This window comes from Bos indicus, chromosome 9, assembly GCF_029378745.1.
Source record: "Bos indicus isolate NIAB-ARS_2022 breed Sahiwal x Tharparkar chromosome 9, NIAB-ARS_B.indTharparkar_mat_pri_1.0, whole genome shotgun sequence".
In the NCBI taxonomy this organism is placed as follows: Eukaryota; Metazoa; Chordata; class Mammalia; order Artiodactyla; family Bovidae; genus Bos; species Bos indicus.
In genome coordinates, this window is record NC_091768.1 from 92,768,899 (window position 1) to 92,789,422 (window position 20,524).

Genomic DNA, 20,524 nt, shown 5'->3' on the forward strand with positions numbered 1-20,524 from the left:
GTTTCTGTGATTCATGGAGCATTCATATGGGTTGTTACTTATCGAAGACCAATTATCACCAATCTGGTTACTTAAAGTTTTAGAATAGTCAAGGAAAGGAAATAAAGATGCAATAGTTACAATAATTGGAGACAGATAATTCTTATCTCTGCTTCTTTATCTTGAGTTGACAGAGTCAATATTCCAGTGCTTGGTCAACAGATATGAATGCATCTGGTAACTGGTGTTATGAATGTTTTAAAGGTATGGCTGTAACTAGGAACATCAATTTTTAGGGAATATATATTTAGATTCAAATAACACCCACCATCTCCATAAGCCTTATATATCTCCACAATGTTAGCTCATTTTATTTGCCTAAGTTGTTTGTAGGATACAACAAACTGTATAATATAAGAAAAGTTATAATAGTGCCACTAAAATTGATTTTCATGTATCGTCAGGATTAGCCAGAAAGTCATCAAAATCTTATTTTAATCCTCAACTCTCTAAAAAATCCCATGCAACATAATTTTCACCTCTTCTCAGACTTGAGGGATTTCTGGAAACACCATCTATGAATTCTTAATGTTTAATAGAGTGGGGTCAGGGCTGTTGTTGTTGTTCGGTCACTAAGTCATGTCTGACTCTTTTTCGACTCTATAGACTATAGCCCATCAGGTTCCTCTGTCTGTGGGATTTCCCAGGCAAGAATACTGAAGGAAGAATATTTCCTTCTCCAGGGGATCTTCCTGAGCCAGGGATCAAACTCATGTCTCCTGCTGGGCAGGCAGATTCTTTACCAATGAGCCACTAGGAAAGCTCAGGGTCAGCACAGAGGGAGCAAACATGGATAGAAATATACTTTCTACAGATGGAATTTGGCAGGAGTGGAGCACAATCAATATGAAACCTCCAATCTCATATTTATTATTACACAGAAAACACAATAACAAACTTTTTTAGCAGCAAAGAAACATATTAAAATCAATATTAAGCACAAGTATGCATAGGTCCAAAGAAGACACCAGATGAAAACCCTGTGGAGATCAATAAGTACAAAAAATTTCACATATTTTCTTTGTGAGATTGCAGCTAAATGAAGAAATTCATATGCTTGACACTGACAATGTGCAAGATTCTCTAATTAAAAATGTTCCATTCTATGTACCTGCTATGCTGCTGGGCTTGTACCAAACTCTCTCTGCCCATTATTGGCATTTGCTCATGTTGGAGACTCAGATACACCTAGTTAGTATGACTTGTGTTACTTTTAGCCTGGGTGTAGAAACAGGACAAGGTATGAGTTGGCAATGGTGAAAGCTTTGAGAGACAGAATACAGAGGGTGGTGGGCTTGGGTGTATATCTTTACCGGTGACATTTCAAATGTGTCACTCAGGGGGAAAAGTAGAGAACTATAATTTTATTTTTATGTTTACAGAATTTATTTCTCCCCTGAATAATAGAATTAATACTTTTTTCCCTCAATATTTTTCAGAATTGTTACCTAGTCTCCACATCTCTTAACCAGAAGTAGCCTTGTGTATCTGATAACAAATTCAGCCTAGGTACATTTATTTGGGGTTGAGTCTCCATCAGAGGACAATTTCGCATTGAGTTATGTTTGCACATTTCAACAAAGTTTTGTCTATCACCACCCGGAGCACTTTCAACACCTCTTTGCATGATGATTAGGCTCCCAAGGCAGGCACTCCATCAGACCAGGGACCACTCCTTCTCTGCTTTGTTGCTTTAGCAAAATGTTAAAGTCATGCTGACAACTCCTCTATATAATGAACCATCTTTCTAGAGGCTGCAGTGATGCATCTCTACCACTTATTAGCCATAAGATCAAGACAGACCACTCAACCTCAATGACTGTGTTTCCTAATTTGTGAGATGTATATAATACCTGAACTGCATATTTCACAGTCTGTAACAATCAAATAAAACAATAGGTATTAAAGTACTTTTGAAAACTGCTATACACTATACAAATGTAAGGTGTCATTCAGTATGGAACCTGCAACATGAAATTCCATGGGTAAGACTGTAGTGTTTGTGGTAGAGGTAACGAGGCAACATGTGCATCAAAATCCAGGTCCTATTCAGGGGCTGCAGAACCACAGTGAGTTACATTCAAGCTCCAGTGTAGACAGTCAGCCAGGGTGCATTTTATCAGTGTTAGATCCACTTTGTTCTTTCAGTGTCTTTTTTTGAGTCCTTGACCTCATGTACCTGAAAACTGTCCTCACGAGGAGGGTTTAAAAAGATGCTGTGGCCCTTTGACGCTCAGCATTGCTTGATGAATGAATCTGGACGAACCACTTTAATCTAGCCAGAGATAAATGTAATATCATTTAAATATGCACAATTAGAAAAAATTGTTAAACACATTTTCAAATCATGTTGAAAGATATTCATAATTTGACAAGGATGTGTGAATCTAGGTTCTGATGCTCAGAAGTACAAATAAAGCAATTTGCAGCCCACATTGTAAAAACTAGAGCTTTGCACCACCCCCCGCCCCCCCCCCACCCAAGCCCCCCACACTGGAAAACTGTCCTTTGTCTTTCTCTATCACCATAATTAACTAGTTCCTATTCATTAAACAATGAAACAGACAATTAAATAGTAATAATAGTACTTTAATTATGAAGGTATTGTTATCCACATAGAATGTGGAAAGGGAGAACACTTTAGCTGCTTTAAAATGTCTGCTTGTCTGCTTTTTATTGAAGAAGAAAGTGTTCATGTTTTCAGAGCCTCTAACAGACAAAGGGTAGAATCTATAGCCTCATAAGACCATTTCTGATAAACAGAAGTCTCATTTATTAATAGAGTAAGCATTGATTAAGACACGTGAATGCTTAATAAGCATCCTTGGTATTCTTTCAAGAGGCATCTCTAACAGTCCTAAGAATCATTGTCAAATATTTTTAGACACAAGGATGCATGATTAAGATGAAATTTGGTACACGATGACTTTCAGAGTTTGTTAAGCACCGCAATTCTGGGGTTAAATTCAGTTTAAACTAACTTTCACTTGCATTCTCTTTTCTCTTTTGGGTTGACAGTGATTTTAAGAATACAGGTATTTTATGTTTCTAGACAGTGGAATAAATTATCCTATCTCCTGTTATACGAAAGCAAGGTGAATCTCCACAATATGTTTTATCCTTAAAATTAGTAACAATTTCCTACTTTGGGGATTTTTATTTCTCAGGAAAGAGCTTCAGAGAGAAACAATTTTCTCATTTATCACAGTCACCTTTCATCCTGTAAAATCTTAGGACATGGACAGCTTTGGTAATTAGAAAAGAGTGCTTCCTTCCTGTTTCATAATTAGATATAAACTTGCATTTAATAAATGTTATGTGTTCACTTATGACCAGGGTGATATTGTATGACTATTATTCTAGATCTGAATCTCTGCTTTGCTACTTAGAAGCTCTGTGTGTGTTATCTGCTCACCTCTGAACCTCTGTTGAGTCATCTGTAAAAATGTAATGTAAAGTTACATTATAGGCTGTGATGATTAAATGATCATTGTATATAAAAAACTTAGCTTGGATCCAGGCTTAATGAATGTTTAAGTACCTCACTTTTCATTATTATTGTATATTTCTCAACCTTTAGGCATACCTCTAGGGGCAATGAACCATAGAAACTCTCTAGAAAATATAAAAAAATCAGTTATTCTGTTTTGTGGGGATTTTTTTCCTGAAATCGGGTGAACTTTGGCTCTTTAATCCTCATGAAACCCACCTACACTGTTGGTGGGATGTAAATTGGTGCAGTCACTACAGAGAACCATATGGAAGTTGCTTTTAAAACTAAAAATAGAGTTATATGATCTAGTGATCCCGCTTCTGGGCATATATTCAGAGAAAACTACAATTCCAAAAAGATACATGCAAACCAATGTTCATAGCAACACTATTTACAATAGCCAAGGCTTGGAAGCAGCCTGAATGCCCATAGATAGATGAATGGATAAAGAAGATATGGTACATATATACATAATGAAATATTACCAGCTATAAAAAGAATGAGATAATACCATTTGCAGCAACATGGATGGACCTAGAGATTATCAGACTAAGTGAAGGAAGGGAAGACAAAGATCATACGATATTACTTATATATGGAATCTTAAAAAGAAATGATAGCTATGAATGTATTTGCAAAACAGAAATAGACTCACAGACATAGAAAACAAACTTAGGGTTAGTGAAGGAGAAAGTAAGGTGGGATAAATGAGGAGTTTGGGTATAACACATGCACACTACTACACACAGAATAAACTACAAAGACCTACTGTGTAGCACAGGGAACTCTATTCAACAGCTTGTAATGACCCATAATGGAAAAGAATCTAAAAAAGAAATGTGTGTGTGTTAGTCGCTCAGTCATGTCCGACTCTTTGCGACCCCACAGACCGTAGCCCGCCAGGCTCCTCTGTCCATGGGATTCTCCAGGCAAGAATACTGGAGTGGATTGCCAAAATATCCTCCAGAAGATTTTCCCAACCCAGGGATCGAACCCTGGTCTCCTGCATTGCAGGCAGATTCTTTACTGTTTGAGCTACAGGGAAGTCCTAAAAAAAGAAATAGTTATATATATATATTTATATATCACTTTGCTGTACATCTGAAACTAACACATTGTAAAGCAATTGTATATCAATAATTTTTTTTCTAAAAAGAAATATGACATGAAGAAACTAAATCCTTTTGAAAACAATGACACTTTCTCCACACAATCTAAACAGTCTCCGAGGGACATATCAGGCTCTTCCTCGGCGTCTCAGAATTGACGGTACACCCAGCTGTCCTGACTCCTGTTCTTCTTCTGTCCCAAACACAGCATTCCTTCTTTTCTAAACTGAAGAGCTTTTAACTCTTCCCAGCTAGACATCAAAAGGCCAATTAAGGCCAAGATCTTAAAAGTCTAAGCAATTCCAGGTTTCCTCGGGAGTTCCTGCTGACAGTAGCGTCATTCTTTTCAGGCTCCTTGTCTTTACTGATCAACAGGAAGCTACTGGCAGGATATAAACTGGAAGATAGCTAAAAACTTGGACGATGGGATAGTCAATGTAAACCCAAATATCAGAAAATTCTAACTTGGATGTGCGAAATTTTAATTTACGAGGTCAATCATGGGAAAGGTGCAATCAGATTACTGAATGCGTACTCAGGACTCTGGATTATGTGTTTTGCTCTTTGAGTACCCAGTGCATCAGTCTTTAGACAGCCCCTCAGGCTAATGTTGAATGTGAGGCTCTTATGTAATCTTGAGTAAATAAATAATTCTTTCTAATTAAAAAAACAATGCTTCTTAATAAGTCTGTGTTAAGTTCTCCAAACTCACTTTCTTCTGGAAAGGAGGAGAATAAGCCCAAGAACACACCACAGCTGTGACCCCAGTGTTGTATGAGGGAGACATTCAGGCTGAGGAATGAGGGGCTTTGTGCCTGACAGTGTCCGTCAAGATTCCCTACTGGGCCCGAGAAACACATTGATCTTTAAAGTGCCACACAATCATTGGAAGCTCAACAATTGACTTGCAACCTTCCAAGGAAGACCTACTTTGATCAATTTAATCGTCAATTTTTGGCCAAGGTCATATTGTATTTCATTAATTTACTGTCTAGTATCTTCCTTTGTTAATTAGGGAGCTCATGAAATCAGAAAGACTTAATACCTTACCTTTAGTCACACAATACTCCTGAGTGATTTTCAATGTTCTCTATCCACAGCTATTCAATTTTATTTTCAACTTGTATTTCACAGGTCATATAAACATTGTTTTGTATTGGTTATAATCTCACTGTTATTTCAGTTCATTAGATCAAAATTTTTTGAGTTTTTTGAGTAACTACTTGAAGGCCATTTTCAGGGGAGATTTCACCACGAATAAAACATAGGCCTGCCCTCAGTTGCTTGAATCTTCAGGTTTCCGTTTCCTTCTCCAGGGGATCTTCTGGACCCGGGAATTGAACCCGTGTCTCCTGCATAGCCAGCAGATTCCTGCATTGCAGGCTGATTCTTTACTGACTGAGCTATGAGGGAAGCACCCCCTGTCCATGAAGTGAAGACATATTATCTTTTAAGAAAGATGGACTAAAAATAGAAGGTGACTCAGTAAGAAATCTGTCTGCAATGCAGGAGACCCAGGTTTGATGCCTGGGTTAGGAGGATCCCCTGGAGAATGGAATGGCTACCCACTCCAGTATTCTTGCCTGGAGAATTCCAAGGACAGAGGAGCCTGGTGGGGTCCAGTCCATGATACAGTCCATGGGGTCTCAAAAAGTTAGACATGACTGAGCAATTGACATTTTCAAACATAGCCACCAAGCAGATTGTGTGTCACATGCCTTCTATATATTACCTTATTTAATCCCCCAATGTTTTACCTCGGTAGGAAAACTGAGGTAAGAGATGCTAAATAACTTGTCTAGGGTCCTACTGCTGGTGAATGACAGGAATGAGATTGATGTTTACAGGTTAGCAAACAGAAGGCAAAGAGAGGTTAATTGAGTTAAGACTGGGACTCAGTCATAGACAATAGTAAATGGGCTTAGCTATGTTCCAATAAAATTAAATTTATGGACATTGAAATTTGAATTTCATATAATTTTCATGAATCACAAAATATTATTCTTGTTTTGATTTTTTCCCAACCATTTTGCTCCCAAGGAGTACAAAAAAACGGCAGGCTGAGTTTGACTCACGCATTGCAGACCTCCAGAAGTAATAGGCGGGGAATAAAATAGAAATCCATCAAGCCATAGAGGTTTGCAGGCTTACACCCTGACTACTGAGTCTTTATTTGGTCATTTGTGTTGAGCAGATTTTGTCTGATGCCTTCTCCTTGCTCCTCGAACAGTAAATTTGCTTAATTGCAAACACTGCTCAGTGTGATAGTTCTTCTGGAACTTGGCGGGGGAGAGGGGTGTCTCCCCAGACATAAATTGATCAGCTCTGTTTTCTCACTTCACTCAGCATATTTTCCTCTCCTTTTTGGTATTCTATGGTGAGTCCTGACCCCATATTTCAAGCCTTTGCTCTGGGGACTTAAGCTCCATTCTAGCTCTGGTTCTTGTGTCAGAATCAGTCTGCTTGTCAAGGATAATACAGTCTACATTCCCTCATAGTAATGAACTTCCAACATGAGAGTAAAACAAAGATCCTCACTCTCTTCTCATTCTTTACTGAAAATCACTATTTCAGCTTGTGCTCTTGTTTGAAAACTAAGTCTAACAATTTGGGGACCTTCTGGCTTTTACCTCCCATTCACTTCTTTGTACAATTACAGTTTTGTTTGTTTGCCAATTCTTGGGACCAAAGTTCCTCTCATACACACATACTCAAGGCCAAAGAAACTCTTCATTTTTAAACATGTGCTTTCCTTGGCTTATGGTTTTCTAAAGGTTAACTTAGTTTTTTTTTTTTTTCCTCCGTACTTCTAGCAATGTAATTCTTCCTAGCTTTACTAATATGGAATAGATTATGTTTATCAGAAAAGACCATGACTGAGAAAGAAATCAGATTCCTTGGTTAATGGGAAGAATATTTGGCAGGGGTAGAAGTTACATTTTACCTTCACAGTATTTATCCAGTTCTTCAATATCTTCAAACTGGACCACGCATTTTGAAAAGTTCACAAAGACTTTTGAAGGGCAAGGTCAACCATAATCCATGTGAGTGAGAAACTAGGCACATGGATTATGACTGTGTTGGAAGATCCAGTCTTTCTTTTCAGGCTTACTCTCTCCACTGGCAGAGAAGGAAATGGCAACCCACTCCAGTATTCTTGCCTGGAGAATCCCAGGGACGGGGGTGCCTGGTGGGCTACCATCTATGGGGTCGCACAGAGTCGGACATGACTGAAGCGACTTAGCAGCTGCAGCTCTCCACTGGAGTCATCTTCCAGGAGATTTCCTTTTTCCATCCCTTTCTGACTGCAGGACATTGATATCCAGCTATAGAGACAAATAAACAGTCACTAGATGGTAGATGTAGATGGAATCGGCATATCCTTTGCTGGAAAATAGTAAGTAAAGGACAGAATGCCTCAGGTTGCCTCATTGGCCACTAGACTTACACCTTTTCTCACATTATCTCTTTGTCTTGCTGGGCTCAAAAGGAGGGATAGTATTAATCTCGTTACTGGTAAATAACATCAAGGTGACGATATAGGCCATTTAGGAAACAAAGAAATCCAAAGAGAAGTTTCTTTCTGAACGGTTTCAAATCACTGCTTTGAAAAGCGGATATGGATACATTAATAATCCGAGTATTCTCTAGTGTAATGAGCACAAGTTTTGTACCCGGCCCTGCACTGGTCCTTCACTGACATGGTTTATTTAACCCCCACTCTTTGTATACGGAGAAGGCAATGGCAACCCACTCCAGTACTCTTGCCTGGCAAATCCCATGGATGGAGGAGCCTGGTGGGCTGCAGTCCATGGAGTTGCTAAGAGTCGGACACGACTGAATGACTTCACTTTCACTTTTCACTTTCATGCATTGGAGAAAGAAATGGCAACCCACTCCAGTGTTCTTGCCTGGAGAATCCCAGGGACGGGGGAGCCTGGTGGACTGCCGTCTATGGGGTCACACAGAGTCAGACATGACTGAAGCGACTTAGCAGACTTAGCAACTCTTTGTATGAATTACTATTATCCTTTTACAGAGATGGAGAAACTGAGACCCAGGGAAGGTGATGTACCTGGCTAGGATTTGAAGCAGGTATGAAAGGGCTTCCCAAATGTCACATTAGACTACAAGGGCCATTTATATTAATAACCTTGACTTCATACTGAATTCTTTTTTTTTTTTTTTAGCTCTGTGACATCTGTAAACATTCATGCAGTTGTAACTGGAAGAGAAAAACAGTTTTCTCCCACAAGGATACATGGTAAAGCCAAACGGATGCTACCAAGCACCTTGCCAATTAGAACAGCTACATTTGGGAGTGGGACCAGGGTTGGCCTAGACGTGTCATTATTCCTGTAAGTGAATAGAGTCATCCCTGAATGAAAGGCTTCAGGTCTGTGGGAATACACAGAAGGCACCCTGGTCACCTAGGAAAGAGTAAACTCTTACTATCAGGGAACATTTAGATAAGAAAGGAACAGACTCCAACATTTAACAGGATGGAAGATGACATGTTGCATAAAATTTTCAAAGTGGGATTTTTCCATACACAATTTATCCGTGTAATTAAAGAGCCTGATTTAAGAAATAATACAGAGGCAACACATAATGGTGTGATTTCCTGTCACGAAAACAAATTATTACCTTGATAGTGCACTACTATATTTTACATTGTGGCAAAATGCAGTGGTTTCACCCACTGCATACTAAATACGATCTAATTATCTTCCTCCCAATTCTCTCCTTCTTCACTTGTTTTATGTGTTAGGTAAGAATGCACTTGTCAGTGGTGGGTCGGGATCTGAGATCTCTCCATCAGCAACTGTGCGGTAAGGACAAAATTCAGAAAGGTCCCTTGGCTTTGCCCCACTGGATAAGCAAAGCGAAGGCCATCTGCCATCCTGTGCTTCAGTATGAATGGGTATGTCGCAGAAGGTCTCCAGGGGGGCTATGTTTGTGTGTGCATGCGTTTCATCCCAAATTCCTCCAGTCCGCTGCAGAGGAGAGCGAGGGGCCTACTGTTATGGGGGTACTTTAGCCATAAATGACCATTATATTTCTGAGCAGCCCCTCAATTCCCCTTGCTTTCCTCCTGGTTACAGCACCATAATTCTCGGCCGGAAAGGGAGTGTAAATAGCTCTCCCGCCGCTGATGCCACTTAGCGGGCTGCAAATTGATGTGGATGGCTCTTTAGCTTTGGAGACTGTGTGTTTCACCTTCACAGCGCGCATGCTTTCGTTGGCCTGGGGCTTCAGCGCCTGAGATAAATCCTTAACTAGAGCGTGGCTCTCTGCACTGCAACACATCAGAACCGGTGGATGGAAATCTCAAACATTTTGGAAATTTACACCTTGTCACTCTCCGAGGGCAATGATTTTAAGAAATTATGCCTTCTCTACCTACCTTTGCATAGTATAAGTCTAAAAACCCGGCACCATCTCTAACTCCAGCTGAAGCGCTGAAGGTCAGAGAGGTTAAGACAAGCCCAAGCTTTGTGCCCGTTTCTTATTATTATGCTAATCATATGCATGGTCTTTCTGCACTCACACAGTCATTTTCATGACCCCCCAAAATACATCAGTGTTTCAGGTAATGTTAATATTTAAAACAGTGGCAAATGACTGAAAATTTCAAGTAAAGACTCACATTTTGCCCTTAGCTTGTGATGTTTGGGAGAATGGAGGAAAGATAGGACCTAAAATGTGGTTTTTGCTTTCTATTAACTCTTTCTTGTTTTGTTTGTTTTTCCCCCTGGCTTTGGAGTTCATACTGTAAAATTCCTAATGACCTGCTTTTCTACCGTGAGCTTTCTCATGATTTTGCTGGATGGTTGAAAATTAATTTTAGGACATATATTAATATATTTTCTATGAAATTATCTTGGGATTCTAAGAGTAGCTTTCTCCATGAAGAGTTTGCTGTTTTTTTTAGTTTCCAAACCAATCCTGATTTTTCCACTCGATATTCCAAAAACAGTTATTAGTAAATTAATTTTAACCTTCTCTTCCCTGGATGAAAACATTCCAACTAATGCAACCCCTTCTCATCTCTTTCGTTGTGTAATACATTCACTAGTTTTTTAATTTTCTTTGCTAAAGTCTGCAGATTAATTTCACTAAACAATTTTAATTAAACCGGGTGCTATCCTGGCATTTAGTACATGAAAAGCATAAGAAAAGGAGGAGTTATGTAGACAACAAAGGGTAATAGCATGTAACATCTGCAACAGCTACATTCATTTCTGAGATGACAAGTCATACCAAAATGCTGCTCTGGAGCACAGAGTGGCTAGTTTAGGCACGTTGGAGGGCAGGTCACTGGCGACCTTCTTGGAAGAGGGCCAGTGACTGTGGGCGTGGAAGATGAGCAAAACCGCCCTGATGGAGAACGGAGAAGTGCTTTGCCAGCATAAGGAAGGGAATGAACAAAGTCATGGATGACCCAGGTGGGAACTGGAGAGAAGGGAGGAGCCTGAAGAACTGAGGCAGGTTTCACAGTAGGGTGTTTTAAGAAATGAGGTTAGTCAGAGGGTGTGGGAACCATTTGAGAAAAGTTTTGAGTGACTCACCATGAGCTGTAGAAAGATAAAGTAAGTCTCATCAGTATGTTTTTTCTAACTATCCCTCAAATGCTGCGGCTCTCATCATCCCCATCAGGGATGTTCTCACTTACACCGTAATATCCAGGCAGTGTGCCTCACGTCTCCCAAACGAAGAGAATGTTCCAAAGTGGGTTTTTTCCCTGTTCTCCACTTACCCCTGGACTTGCTGAGTGTACACTCTTCCTTCAGCAGGTAGTCGTTTACAAGAATTGGAAATGACCATTGGGTTACCGCCCAGTGGTCCTGCAGGTGACACTGAGGCACTCAAGGGCAATGAGAGCGCGGGGCTGCCATGAGATAACAGGACAAAGGGTGGTCTGAGTATCTCCACGTAGCAAGCTAGGCTCTCAGGGGCTTGCCTCGCCTTTCCGCCCAGCCTCACCTTCCCCTGCTGTCCCATTGCACGGGCTCCCCTCTGATGGTACCACCCTGCCAGTGCTCCCCTGAGCACCATCATATCTATGATGTCCTGTCATATCTTGTCATGGTTTTCCCATTCCCTTCCACCCACCATGACATCAGCTGTGTATGCATTGGGCTAACCCTTACTCACTGCCAGTCCCCAGAGTTATCATTTTCTCCTCAAATTCTAATGGCCCAGGGCCAGGTGCTCTGAGACCTGTAGCATCTCCAGTACTCCTCCCATAGGAACATTTCCTTTTAATAAATTCCATTTATTTTCAGGTGTTCATCCTGCTCCTTCACTGTGAAAGTCTCATGGGCTAGACCAGGCCTGGGGTGAGGCAAGTGAGTCAGTATCCTTGGGTTCAACATTTAAGGGCATCAAAACCCCAAAGAAGGGAAGCTCTGGTGGCTCAGTGGTAAAGAATCCACCTGCAATGCAGGAGATGCATGCAGGAGACACAGGTTTGATCCCTGGGTGGGGAAGATCCTCTGAAGAAGGAAACAGCAACCCACTCCAGTATTCTTGTCTGGAAAATCCCATGGACATAGGAGCCTGGTGACCTATAGTCCATGGGGTCTCAAAAAGAGTCAGATGCAACTTACACAGCTTGACAACCAAACAAATCAAAAGGAAGAATAGTTTAGTGTAATATTAAAAAATAAAAATAAATACAAAAAATTATGATGAGCATTTAAAATGTTATGATACCAACATTTTTTTAAATTTTATTTTATTTTTAAACTTTACCTAATTGTATTAGTTTTGCCAAATATCAAAATGAATCCGCCACAGGTATTTTAAAAGAGATGCAAGGTCTGCATTACTAAATGTTTCTTTTGCCTCAGACTCCAATGCTGCTAAGTCACTTCAGTCGTGTCTGACTCTGTGCAACCCCATAGACGGCAGCCCACCAGGCTCCCCCTTCTCTGGGATTCTCCAGGCAAGAACACTGGAGTGGGTTGCCATTTCCTTCTCCAATGCATGAAAGTGAAAAGTGAAAGTGAAGTTGCTCAGTCGTGTCCGACCCTCAGCAACCCCATGGACTGCAGCCTTCCAGGCTCCTCCATCCATGGGATTTTCCAGGCAAGAGTACTGGAGTGGGGTGCCATTGCCTTCTCTGCAGACTCCAATATGACTTGGTAAAACCCTGTTACTGGTTCCGTCTTTATTGAAAAAGTAGATGTTTTGTTCATCATTGATTTTTGCATGAATTTTTATGTTTAAAAATTATTGCATTCAACTCTGACTTATCTTGATTATAGAGGGTTTTGGTAGCCCCTTAAGTTGTGTGCCCAAGGATAGTTCCTCTCTTGCTTCATCCAGAGTCAGTGTGGCACAGGTACAAGATCTTACTCTCTTTGAAATGTAAAACTTGGCCCAAGGCCTTCCCTGAGATAGCTGCTTATTAAGTGCTATTTCATCTCCTTTAGATTCGGTTTAGCATGAACTCCAGAAACCAGGCATGCGAATTTTACTCTAAGCTTGACTTCTTATCAACATGCCCAATTCTATATATACACAATGGAATATTACTCAGCCATGAAAAAGAATAAAATAATGCCATTTGTAGGAACATGGATGGACCTAGAGATTATCATACTAAATGAAGTCAGACAGAGGAAGACAAACACCATATGATGTCACTTATATGTAGAATCTAAAAAGAATTGTAAAGCGAACTTATTTACAAAACAGAAATAGACTCACAGATATAGAAAACAAACTTATGGTTACCATAGAGAACAGGAAAAGTGGGGGAAGAGGGAAACTAGTAGTTTGGGATTAAAATATACACACTACTATATAAAATGGATAAACCACAAGGACCTACTGTATTGCCAGGGAACTATATTCAGTATCCTATAATAACTTATAATGGAAAAGAATCTGAAAAAGAATATACACATACACGTATGTATATATGTGTGTATATATGTATATATATAGCTGAATCACTTTGCTATCCACCTGAAACTAACGAAACATTGTAAATTAACTATACTTCAATTTAAAATGGTAAAAAAAAAAGTTCCAATTCAATGTCTTCCTCTAATATAATCTCAGAGGCTGACAGAACTGTTTATTATCTAAAATAAAGCTGAACCCCTAGGCCTGCTCTTCAGGCTGATCCTGAGTAACTGACACTTATTTAAGGATGTATCCAAATCCATCAATTTCCTTTCAGGTATGCATTAAGCACCTACTCTATGCCAGGGATTTCACTGGGCATTATCCCTGTTCCCATGAAGCTTATTAAAATCTGGAAGGGGAGTAGATGAGTGAACTGATGATGCAGGAAATCACAGAAATATGCACAATATAAAGAAGGAATCCAGATGAGTGAATGATCATAACAGAAATAAAACTCTTTCCCCAGCTTGCTTTTTATTCCAACGGCCAAAGATCATAAAATAAAGATAAGTTTTCTTTCCTACTTGTCCATTGAAAATTGTTACTTTGGGTGAAAAGATACTTGCAAGGCTGCGTTTATGATATACAGCTCCTTTCACCCTAAGTCAAAGCATTTAGAGATCAATTTTCACAGCACTAGCAGAAGACAAGGGATATATATCTGTTAGTTGCCCTGAATTTTACTTCTGACAGTGATTGAAATGGCTAAGACCACCTCTGCCCCCACACAGCCCCATTCAACATCAGTTACCTGCAAAATGACTGCAGATGATCAGAGCAAAGAGCAGCTTCCAGGAATGCCAACAGCTAGTCAATGTGGCATCTGTCTCACTGGGATGAGGTTTGGATCATATCTTGTTAGCATATGCATAAGACTGTCAAAAAAGAGAAAAGGAAAAGGGGTATAAAGAATTAAACACATACTAACTATTTCATTTTTCATATGTATGCCTCACTCTTTGCTTGAGTCTAGGGGCTTCATTTTCTGTTCAGTTCAAGAAATGTTTATTAAGCACCTACTCTGACCTTGCACTGTTTCATAGATGCTGCAGATACAAAGGCATATTACACATAGCCTCTGCCCTAAAGGAGTTTCTGATAGTATCAAGGGAGAGAGTGAGCCGGAAACACTCATAATCATGGTGACTCAGGGTACATGTGTTCATGTGTCTTGTGCAGCCTGGTCCATTCACACAGTGGGCTTCAGGGTCAGGCCACCTATGTGGCCTCAGGTGAGTTACTTAAATGTTTATACTTCGGTTTCCTCTCCTCTGAAATGAGAAGACTATTTCTTTGAATGAGTTAGCATATGTAAAGCACTTAGAACAGTGCATAGCACATAATAAACCTTCAATAAATATTAACTATAATGAGAGGTTTGTATGTAGATTTCAGTGGGAGCACAAAGTAGAGTCATTTTTCCCAGATTGGACTGAGTTCCTGGAGAAGATGACAGAATCTGAAAATTCAGAGGTTTTATCTAGAGGAGAAAGAAGAGAAGGGATGCTCAGAGGAGACAGCCAGACGAAATGGAAGGAGGTGGGGGAAGAGGGCACTGGTAGGGTGCACTTCACTTTCTAGAGTCTGGAGGAGTGCAGACCCGCTACCACCAGAACTTCAAGTCTGAGGAGCGTAGGGACGCTCCAAAAATGGGGGCAGAAGCCAGGTCATGGAGGACAATATTGTCACGGAGGATTTAATTTTGCAAATCATCAAGAACCTTTGCAGGGTTTACCTGGTGAATTAAAATTTCAGATTGGCCTCTTGGTGGGCTCCATGAAAAGTGGAAGATCAAGGCAAAAGAGAAACTCTTGCAATGATCCAAATGAGAGAGGACACATTTGCAGTAGAAATGCAGAGCATGCATCAGTTGTAATTCACTTGTCATTCAGGCAAAAATATTTATTGAGTGTCTGCTTTGTGCCATACCCTCTGAGTATAGAGGAGACATTAAGACCAACACCGTGTTTATACTTGTGAGGTTCACAATACAACAGTGGGAAAAGCTATTATCTAAATAACTTGAGAATGTGACATTGTGACTGGGGGAAGATTAAGCATGTATCTCTTTATACAGGTAAAATTTTAAGCCATAAGGTTCAGTTCAGTTCAGTTCAGTTGCTCAGTCTTGTCCAACTCTTTGCAACCCCATGGACTGCAGCATGCCAGGCCTCCCTGTCTATCTCCAACTCCTGGAGTTTACTCAAACTCATGCCCATTGAGTTGGTGGTGTATCCAACCATCTCATCCTCTGTTGTCCCCTTCTCCTCCTGCCTTCAATCTTTCCCAGCATCAGCGTCTTTTCAAATGAATCAGTTCTTCGCATCAGGTGGCCAAAGTACTGGAATTTCAGCTTCAGCATCAGTCCTTCCAATGAATATTCAGGACTAATTTCCTTTAGGATGGACTAGTTGGATCTCCTTGCAGTCCAAGGGACTCTCAACAGTCTTTTCCAACACCCCAGTTCAAAAGCATCAATTCTTTGGTGCTCAGCTTTCTTTATAGTGCAACTCTCACATCCATACTTGACTATTGGAAAAACCATAGCTTTGACTAGATGGACCTTTGTTGGCAAAGTAATGTCTCTGCTTTTTAATATGCTATCTAGGTTGGTCATAACTTTTCTCCCAAGGAGCAAGCGATAAGGATAAGGATAAGGAGCAAGCCATAAGGTTAGGGCACGTGAAACAGGTGAAGAGCAACAGATGAAAGACAAAGTTTTGAAATGTGAAAAGCTGAAGAGAAATTCGTCAAGAAAGACAAGAATGAGTGGTCAGAATGATGCCTCAGAAGCAAAACGCTGAGCTAAGTTGCATCACTGAAGTCCTATAATTTAAGAATAAGAAAGGTTCATTAGAGTTGTCAGTTAGAAGGACAGCGATGGAATTTGTCACAGCGGTCCAAGGTGGTGGGAGGATAGAAGTCAAATTGTACTTGAAGGTTAAAGTGATGAGGAAGCAGAAGAAGAGGGGAAATGCTCTCAGAGGCTGACTGGGGGCCAGATGGAACAAGTTTCTTGTTTTGTTTTCATCTTTCTGGGAACTACTTCATCATGTTGATGGGCAGAGGCAAGGAAACCAAAGTGAGCAGACAGCATGGCTGTGTGGCTGACTGACAGAAAAGATCAAATTAGCTGAGCCAAGGAAGTCAGGCAAACTCCAGGCTACAGTGCTGAGTCATCCATGTGCCAGTAGACATCACCCAGAAGGCAGCAAGTCTTCAACATACGTGGAGAATCCTGTATACCCCTGGCCGTGTACTTAATAAATGCTGTAAATAAACGAAACAGCACCATGCACTTAATTCTGTATTATGTGATTTGGCAACCCATGGATTATCACTTCTGGGTTATTTATCTGGTCTGCCACTTTAATACAGAAGAATTAAATAACTTTAATACAGAAAAAATGTTGGCTTCATTGAAGTTTTAGTGCAATTGTTCATTTGGGACAAGTGCTCCCACAAATCTCCTACTTAATTCCTAATTAATTCCCTTTCCACAGCTCCACATCTTTGTTATTGAAATGATCATCTTGGGACACTGCCAATTCAGTTCTTCTAAGAAAAATCATTTCTAGAAATTCATTAGCAGGTTTAGTTCAAAAATAAAAACAGATTAATCTGCTGTCAAAAGGAAGGCTAGGTCAGGGGACAGACAGGACTGTTTGGTGGGTGAGGCCAATGCTTGGGCTCATGGGCTGGATAACTAGGCTTCTTTTGCAAATCAAATGCACCATCACTGTTTTCTTACTGCATTTGTCAAACACATTCAGGGTACCTTTTCTACAAATTGTTACTTTAGTCTCAAATTAAGTAGCTTCAATCAGCTTTCTCCTTCTGTCCACAATATCTAAGCAATACCAAATGTGGGGAAGAGCGTTTTAATTAGCCATAATTATTAAGGCAGCAGGTGGCTTTTAATGAGATCTTAAAACAGAACTGTTTCTTCTATGTCCAATCAAAATCCACACTTTGCCGCATTGACAGAAAACACTGAACTGTTTTTCTCAGGTTCTGGGGAGATGAATCAATAAGGACTCTGATGATTCTAAAACTTGAAGTTTCTGATTGAACCTGGCTTTTTAATTTTGTTTTGTTTTATGTGATGGTGAGATATTATTTTTAGGAAATGAACAATAACTATACTGGTCTCGAATTAAAAGGAATTCATGCAAATTATTCCACACCTAGTGTGAACAATTAATTCTGAACTACAACTAAAAGCTCTATTTTTTCAGTTCTAAAGCAGTTTTATGGAGAGAAACTTGAAAATCTGTGAAAATGCACGCACTTATTCAGCATAAAAGAGAGTTCTAGCAATCAGGACTTTTAACAGTTTAGCTGAGCAAAGAGCTGTTATTACCTTTTTAAACCCAAATAGATGTGCCAGTTTTTTGTTTGTTTGCTTGTTTTATTTTGTTTTTGCGTAGAGCTCAGAAAGTTCAGAAAAACTTCTCAGAAGTTACATTCTTTCTGTTTCTGAAAAGTTTTTTGGTTTAGAAGTAAACAGAAAGAAGGAACTCCACCAGAGAAGTACTCCTATTGTAAATGATTGCTTTCTTAAACTTTACCATCATAACATCTATAAATGGGTGGGAATAAACAGATGGTCATTTTGTGCAAATATAGAAACGCTTCTTATAGTGCCAAAATATTAAAAGCTTTTGCTTGGTGGAATCTAGGTATTTTACTTCTTTTATTTCCTACATCTCACTTGCAGATAGAATTAGAAGATTTACAGAATGAGGTAGTCTAGAGTCATATGCTTCCAAAGTAATACCATAAATGAGATTTAACCTCTTTAACATAATGGTCTTACCTTGCCCACTCCTTTATCAACACCCCCCAACATTGAAGATCATTGCTCAATTGCTGATTTAACTTGCTACATAAAGAAAATGCCACAAGTAGGTGGTATGTTGGCCCCACTGATAATTCATGTTAATTTAAGTTCTGGGATTTAAGGAAATCAGTAGCACCTCATTGAACACCCGGAAGCGGGGACTTTGCAATCCTCAAATCAATTCCAACAGTGTATGCCAAATAAGTGATTGAACTCACCTTGTATTCAAATTCCTTGAATCCAAAGAATTTGACAAATTTCTTTTTCTTGTCTTATCACAGAATCTATTGGAACCCATTTCCATCTCGTAAGAAAAATCAACAGAGAAAGCACTCATAGGAACCAGTGTGAAGAACAAGTGTTGGGGGCTGTAGAAAGGGCATCAGTGGATCCTGAGCATGAAGTAGGCTTTGAAGGTGGGGACAGTAGAGAAGAGGCATGCCTTTGGCATGTAGACAATTTGGGCCTGACCCTAAGGGCACTGGAAGCCCGCTGATGTGTTTAAAGCAGAAAAATGAAATAAGCCATATTGTATTTGAGAATAAACTTGACAGAACAAAACTGAAAACAAGGAAATAATGGAGCAGAGCAGGGAGAGCTTTAGGGGACAGGAGCTGTGGAGGGATGGCGGGAACATGAAAACCAAGCCAAATCAGTAACAGAGTGCCGAGGAGTGGGGACACAGCGACATCTAAGATGACTGAGTAACTGTGTGGACAGTAATATCCAATCTCTTTATCCGGGAGCACAGTGAAAGCCTACAGCAAAAGTAGAATTTCATCACACTGAAAGAGACACAAACAATCCCAGAAGAATACGATCTTGAAGTATATGGAACTGTACCGACTTATATGGTGTTCCCTGTGGCGATGTGGTGGGTGGTCAGGAAAATTCTGATATTCTCTCTATGTTCAGTTCATTTGTTTCCCATTGAGTATTGTCAGTTTTTCTATCACATCTCTCTTCCTTTTTCTTTCTTTTGTGTCTTAACTTACGTCTGCTTTCCTGAACAAGTCTTTAGCGCACAGTAGAAAGTTTATTAAATTGGTGCACAAGTACCTCACATATTAAGATGAAAATTTTCTTTCTGATATTGCACATTCTAAATACTTACATTGCACCTCACTTGTTGGGCAGTGATTTAAGAAAAATTGCTAGTTCTTTCTGATATGTAGGCGCCATTTCTTTCCTTCTATAACTCTTGTACCTGTTATCACAATCAGGATGAGAAACTTAAGACATTTCAGTAATAAGGAAATATAAAGATTTTAAAAGATGTGATTCTCCATAAGTATAATTTTAATAAAAACATTACCAATAAATACCAGTTCTCATTTTGCCATGATTATTTAAAAAAGAATTGAAGAATATTAGCTTACTTTATTTGAACGTGATGGGAAATATAATTTCTAATGTTGTGAGTGATATTATTAACATTTAAAACAAAAGTTATAGTCTTTTAAAAAATATATTATTATTATAAATCTGTTTCATTTTTAACGTATCTAGGAATCAGTATCATAATCTGTCCATTTCCCCTGATTTCATAATGAAAGTATTTTAGAAGATAGCATTTTCTTGGCATAATTTACTGAAAACTGTTAGAACCAAATAAGACATAACTGTATTTCTGCTGTGTCTGTCATTGTTATTATCTGACTTACATTGGAAAAGAATAGAAGGAAATAAGAATTACACATCTTTTTCGTAACCATTCATTCAATCTCTCATCTGCTCATTCATTCTCTCATTTTTTTCAGGAAGTAGTTATCAAGTGTCTACTGTGTGTGGACATTTCTGGCCACCCAACAACCATCCCCCCTTCTAAGAGCCACCTGATTTCTCTGGGGGACATTAACTTCCCTTTGCTGTTTGAAACATTGGTTGGGTGGTAAATCAAAGCATCCTTGTTTTTTTTTTTTTTTTTCCAGTTGAATCATCATATATTTAATTAAAAATACAATAGAAACTTTACGTTGTCATTGATAATCATTATGAAAGTAATAGGAAATACATTCTTATTTATTTTTTAACAGTGTTATAGGAAGTAAAGCAAATTGTATTGAGACTGAGGAGAGGATAATGGAAATATTAGAGACTTGATAAGAGTCTTCTAGA